Source organism: Mustela lutreola, chromosome 2, assembly GCF_030435805.1.
Source record: "Mustela lutreola isolate mMusLut2 chromosome 2, mMusLut2.pri, whole genome shotgun sequence".
In the NCBI taxonomy this organism is placed as follows: domain Eukaryota; kingdom Metazoa; phylum Chordata; class Mammalia; order Carnivora; family Mustelidae; genus Mustela; species Mustela lutreola.
In genome coordinates, this window is record NC_081291.1 from 156,489,024 (window position 1) to 156,495,807 (window position 6,784).

Genomic DNA, 6,784 nt, shown 5'->3' on the forward strand with positions numbered 1-6,784 from the left:
GAGCCTTGGGAGTAACACACAAAAGTGCCAAGTATATAGTGGGCACATAGTAGGTGCTCAGTAAATGGAAACTTTTATTGCATTATTCTTATTGGCAGCAGCACTGGTGATGGGATGCTGGCAACACCACCTGGCCAACTCCTCGAGTGGGAGCAAGCACACATGTGGACCATCCAAAAAAAATTAGCAGAAGCTGTACTGGAGGACAGAATTGATAGATTCAGGCTAACCCAGGTAGAGCTCTGACTGTGAGCCAGGACCTGGGTCAGTTTTCCTGTATTTTCTTTCATCCTGGCCACAGACTATTCTTACTTGATTATCTATACTTATGGACAATAGATAATTTTTTAGTGTAAGTATGTCCAGTGCAACATTGGGGATCTAATGATGCTAGAGGAAAAATTAACTTGTTCTCTGCAACTCAAATGTAACTGGACATCCTGCATTTGCCCTGGAAAACCCTGCAGGGGAGTGTTTGGTACAGGGACTTGAAAATGGTGCCCTCGGCAGGGTGTGTCAGTGGAATGCCTGTTTGCAGCGATGGCATTGAGGGCTCGGGGGCTCGGCACACTCATCACTAGCAGGTGAACCTCTGAAGCTGTTCTTTGGCTCCCAGCTTTCTCCTCTCTGCCTCTCTTTCCCCAACAGCGTCTCCTGCGGCATGCAGGAAGTATGGGCACAGCAGGAATGTACTTGACAACTGGCAGTGCAGATGGGAGAGGCAGGGTGAGAATTGGTTTAAAAATATATACTAGTCAGCTGGCCCCACGCACCTCAACCAGACTGCTGAGGAAATGCTAGCTACTTTCTGGGCATGCCACCACTCCCACCAGCCCTCTGTTTAGGGGCTCTTCTTTCTGCTGTGTGTTTCATAAGAGGGAAAAAAAGAGAAATGGCTCTTGGTGAGAACTTCCGTTAATGGAAGCAGAATTTCAAAAATATGTGTCAGGTTCTTTGATGGCATTATGACATTCTGAGCTGTGTCAATGCATAATCCTCAAAAAAAAAAAAAGGGTAAAATCATGAATGACTGTCATACAGAAATAAAAATGAATACATGTTAAAGATTTTTATTTAACTCTCATTCATGAGGAAACTGGTATTACAACCAGTTGAAAAAAGTAATAAAAACCCATAATCTCTATGCAGTAAAGGAATGTTGAAATGAATGAGCAAATACATCAACTAGTTTGGGGCTGAGTCGTGTATCTCTCAAAATTCCTATGTTAAAGTCCTAACCCCCAGGTACCTCAGACAGTGACTGTATTTGGAGATAGGGTCTTTAAAAGAAGTGATTAAGTTAAAACGAGGCCACTAGGATGGGCCTTAATCCAATGTGACTGCTGTCCTTCTAAGAAGAAATTAGGCCACAGAGACCCACAGCAGGAAGATCATGAACAGACAGGAGAAAGTGTTGTAGAAGTCAAGGAGAGAGACCTCAAAAGCAATCAACCCCACTGACACCTTGATCTTGCACTTGGAGCTTCCAGAACTGTGAGATAATAAATTTCTGGTTTTCAAGCCACCAAGTCTGCAATACTTTGTTATCTCAGCTCTGACCAACTAAGGGGTGGGTGGGGCTGCAGTGTTATTTGCATATCTATAGACAGAATTATTTTGCATTCTCATTAGTTATGTAGTTTATAGAGTTGTAAAATAGCTCCTTTAGAGTCAGATAACCTCTTCAGTTTAGTAGTAAGATAATTTATGACTAGGATCAGTAAATTACAGTTTGTGGGCCAAATGTAGTTCTATTACCTGTTTTTTTTTTTTTAAATAAATAAAACTTTGTGGCACACTGCCATACTTATTTCTTCCTGTATTATCTGTGGCTGCCTTCCTATTACAAAGGAAGAGATAAGTAGTTGCCCTTTGCAAAGTCTAAAATATTTACACTCTGGTCTTTTACAGAAAAAGTTTGCATATCCTCCTCCAGGCAATGCATCAGTTTTCCAGGGAAGCATGAATGTTTCCTTACAATCAGAGCGTTCAAGGTCATTTGGTCCAAGGGTTTCCAGATTTTGAGATCTCACAGGTCTATAAAATTTCAAAAAAAAAATTGAGGGAGGGGCTCCAATTTTACTTTTATCAAATATCAGCTTCTTTTTTAAAAAATTTTTATTTATTTATTTGTCATAAAGAGAGCACACTCAGGCAGAGTGGCAGGCAGAGGCAAAAAGAGAAGCAGGCTCCCTGCTGGACAAGGAGCTGGATGTGGGACTCGATCCCACAATCCCGGGATCATTACCCCGAGCTGAAGGCAGCAGCCCAACCGAGCCACCCAGGTGTCCCAAATACCAGCTTCTTCATAAAAAGATTTTTATGTGTCTGCGCAAAAAGGTGATTTTATTAAAGCATGGGGGTAGGACCCATGCCAGAGAGAGCTGCTGCATAAAAAGATATTTTGAAGTAAATAGTGCATGAGAAACTTTGCTGCATTGTACTTGCTTTCATTTAGTAAAACCTCACCACCAGCCACCACAGTTCATGGTCTAGATTGTGGAACCAATAATCTGACCTAACCTTAGGCACCAATTGCTGGCTCTGTCCAAGGAGATTCTGCTGACTTGGACCAGGAGTCAGGTCTTTACTCCCAGGATCCAGGCTGATACCCGTCAGCCAGAAAGGGGTCCAGCTGTGACTGGCCTTGCTTTGCTTTAAATGATATACTTTTTCCTGATTTTTAAAATAAAAATGTGGTCAGTACAGAAAATTTGAGAGAAAATGAGAAGAACAAAACTCATCTCCACCCAGAGAGATATAAAGGTTTACTGACACACGGGGCCAACAAAAGCACTTTCCAATCTACAAATCCTAAAGGGAGAAAACCAAGCATCTCTCCCTAAACCAAAATGGAGCCTGGCACACGCAGGTAACAATACGTATTGAACAAATAACTAAACCGAAAGAACTGCAATTATTTTTCCTAGATGATCCAAGAAAGTCTTGATGACTAGTCTATATGATCAGTAAGTCTTTGAAAAATTTTTGATGATCAAAATGGCTAATACGGCCTTTCTGGCATCCCTCCCCCTCCTCCATTCTTGCATCTGTTTTTTTTCCCTCGTGTCATTAAAAAAAATTCTTTATATTTAAAACTGTCCAGGACAACTCTTTAAGAAGCAAGGATTATGCATTTTCACTAGTTTTCGTGGCCAATTTACATAAATCAAGTCTTATTATTAAACTGCCTTCATGATACATACAATATAATAACCTTAAAAAATTGATCTGATAGACTCATGATTTCAAGACACGCAATTCCTAAGAAGCCCAATTAATTGAATTTTCACCTCCATGCCTGGTCACCTAAATGAGAAACATCTTCAATCTGATATTGAAAATAAACAATTGAGAATATTTTTCATCTCTTCATGGGACACAATCTTAAACTCAATAATTCATCACTGAATGAATGAGGTTTGAAAACCTCATGCGTACCTTCTGCCTCTATGTCTCTTCTACCTCTATGTCCCTTCCCACAGCTTATCCATCTCCTTTAAACCCATCTCCTGTAGAAAACTAACATTCCAGATAACCCCTGACAAACTGGAAGAATAAAGATGACTTTACTCTGGTTCTTCTTTGTTGAATACCTCACTCATATATGTATTTGCTTTCCCTGATGTTTCATTATATTTATGAAACTTTCTATAAAAAACGTAAGCTCATTTTCACTTTTGGAAAATAAGCAAGCATCACCCCTTTCAAAAATCACTTTCTTCCTTTGGTGTGAGACATCTGGTTTCGTCTTATTTAAGTCTTTACTTGAATTCCACCCACGACCTGAGCAGATGGTTCTGCATTCACTTATTTCTCTCCATATCTGATATTTAATCTCCCTGATCAGGTCTGTCCCTCACATAACCCAGAAGCCTCCTTCCCTCTGCTGTGCCCCAGGTGGGTCCTGTACCTGGCATGTGATAAGGATGGGGCCTGGGATTCACTCCAATGTCTCCATTTATTCTAATTAGATTTTTCTTTCATTGTGTATACAAACTTTCCTTTTAAACTGCTCCCCGGGACCCAGTTCTCTTCCTTCTCTCACCTCCTTTGGGACTTCTCATTAAGGTGGCCAAGTTTAGCTCATACTAGTTTGTTCCCTGACCTAGAATCATTTGATCTGCTACTACCTACTGACCACAGTCTTCAATTTATTATGCCTCTACTATCTGCAAGTCATGTGCTATGTGTTTCATATCCATTATGTCTAGTCTTTGCTACACCCCTGAAAAGCTGTGTGATCTTGGACAAACTATAGAACATCTCTGAGCTTCAGTTCCTCATTTGTTTAAGAAGATTGATTTAGGGGCACCTGGGTGGCTCAGTGGGTTAAAGCCTCTGCCTTTGGCTCAGATCACGATCCCAGGGTCCTGGGATGGAGCCTCACGTCTGGCTCTCTGCTCAGCAGGGAGCCTGCTTCCTCCTCTCTCTCTGCCTGCCTCTCTGCCTACTTGTGATCTCTGCCTGTCAAATAAATAAATAAAATCTTAAAAAAAAAAAAAGAAGAAGAAGATTGATTTATTTCAGAGAGAGAGAAAGCAGGGGAGGAGAGCAGAGGGAGAGAGAGAGAGAGAGAGAGAATCCCAAGCAGACTCCCTACTGACTGCAGAGCCTGACTCTGGGCTCGATCCCATGACCTTGAGATCATGACCTGAGTTAAAATCAAAAGCCATGGCGCCTGGGTGGCTCAGTGGGTTAAGCCACTGCCTTCGGCTTGGGTCGTGATCTCAGGGTCCTGGGATCGAGTCCCGCGTCGGGCTCTCTGCTCAGCAGGGAGCCTGCTTCCTCCTCTCTCTCTCTGCCTGCCTCTCTGCCTACTTGTGATCTCTCTCTCTGTCAAATAAATAATAAATAAAAATCTTTTTAAAAAAATAAAAATTAAAAATTAAAAAAACCAAATAAATAAAATCTTTAAAAAAAAAAAAAATCAAAAGCCAGATGCTGAGTAGACTGAGCCACCAAGGTGCCCCAGTTTCTCATTTAAAAGTGTGAATAATAACAATGACAGGAGTCTGCATTCTACCCTATACCATATAGCCTCACTTAGACAACTGTCTTATTTCTCTGTGGTGTCCCCTAAATGCCCAGAATGGGACTCAATGTGTAACTTAGCTCAATACATATTTACTTGGTGATTGTTTGAATATAGTTATCTTACTCAATTTACTTTCCTGAGTTAGTTAGTTCTAAGAAATGAAACACAGATTTGTATTAAAGTTTATCAAGAGGGCGCCTGGGTGGCTCAGTGGGTTAAGCCGCTGCCTTCGGCTCAGGTCGTGATCTCAGGGTCCTGGGATCAAGTCCCGCATCGGGCTCTCTGCTCGGCAGGGAGCCTGCTTCCTCCTCTCTCTGCCTGCCTCTCTGCTTACTTGTGATTTCTCTCTGTCAAATAAATAAATAAAATCTTTAAAAAAAAAAAAAAGTTTATCAAGAGCAGTAGACATTCACTTTATGGAACCAATGCAGTAAGACATTACTTTTAAATGTCTAATTACAAAGCTAAATATTAAGACCTCTTACTCTTGGAATGCTCTGGTTAGTTGGATCTCTGTTAATGGTGAATTTGGTTTTTTGTTAAAATAGACTTGTTACAAATTTTATAAAATTTTAATCTACGTTCTTGCCTTAGGAAGAAGAATCTGCAGGACACACCTGTATCTGCTTTGATGACCCAGGACTCTGTAGTATCTCCAGGGCAGGATCTGGAGCATCAAGAGCTTGCTGAGGATAGAGAATGAGTAGGAGGGTGAGTAGTAGAGGCACAAACCCCTGACTCAAGCCTGAGAGGATTTCTTTCTTCTTACTTACTGTGCAGGATAGGGCTAACACTGTCTTGTAGTTGAGGATTACTGTTGGCTGGGTTCCAGTTAACCAACTACTTTTTGACTGGTGTTTTTGCAACTCTTGGCTCCTGTACTCAAGAGATAAAACTTTTAAAATGATTTCAGCCAGGTTTGTCACCAATGGCACAAGTGAGATTTCCTTGTGCACACATAGATCCTTTTTATCCTTTCTTAAAATTTCATTTTATTATTTTTATTTTTGTATTTTATTATTATTATTTTTTAGTAAGCTCAATGCCCAACATGGAGCTTGAACTCGTGACCCTGTGATCAAGGGTCACATGCTCTACCAGATGAGCCAGCAACATGCCTTCCTTTTTTTTAAGTATAATCCTCAGAATTTATAATTGTGCCCAAAATATTTTTTTGCACCCTTAGAATTTTCACTTTGGTTGTGGTCTTGAGAAGTGCTAATTCTATAGTAAGGTGCTGGCTGGGCAGCCACTTGAACTGAGAGCTACCATTTGTTTAAATCAGCTGCCGAAGGCTGTATTTCTCCTTCAGGTCTTGAAATAGCCAAGTGTCTGCTTCATAAGGTATGTGTGAATAACTAAAGCATACAAGGACAGGAAAGTCTACAAGATGAATACACATGATGTTCAGTTTCGTATATACTGCAATTGCCAAAATTACATGTTTTGGGGGTATTTGAAAAGTTGCTGTCAAATGTATAACTGAAACTTTGAGCAACCAGAACAAGAACCCATACATAACAGTGTTTCTGCTTACATGGCTCTGGTTCTCAAACGTGCCACACATCACTAGTATCCGGGGAGCTTTTGAAAATCTAGATGCCGGGACTGCATCCCAGATCAATTAAAATATGGGGATAGGAATCAGACATTGTTATTTTTAAAAGATCCCTAGGTGATTCTAAAGTTCAGCAAGTTTGGGAACCAATGGCATGTGGAAAAATACATGTAAGCAGACTCAACTTA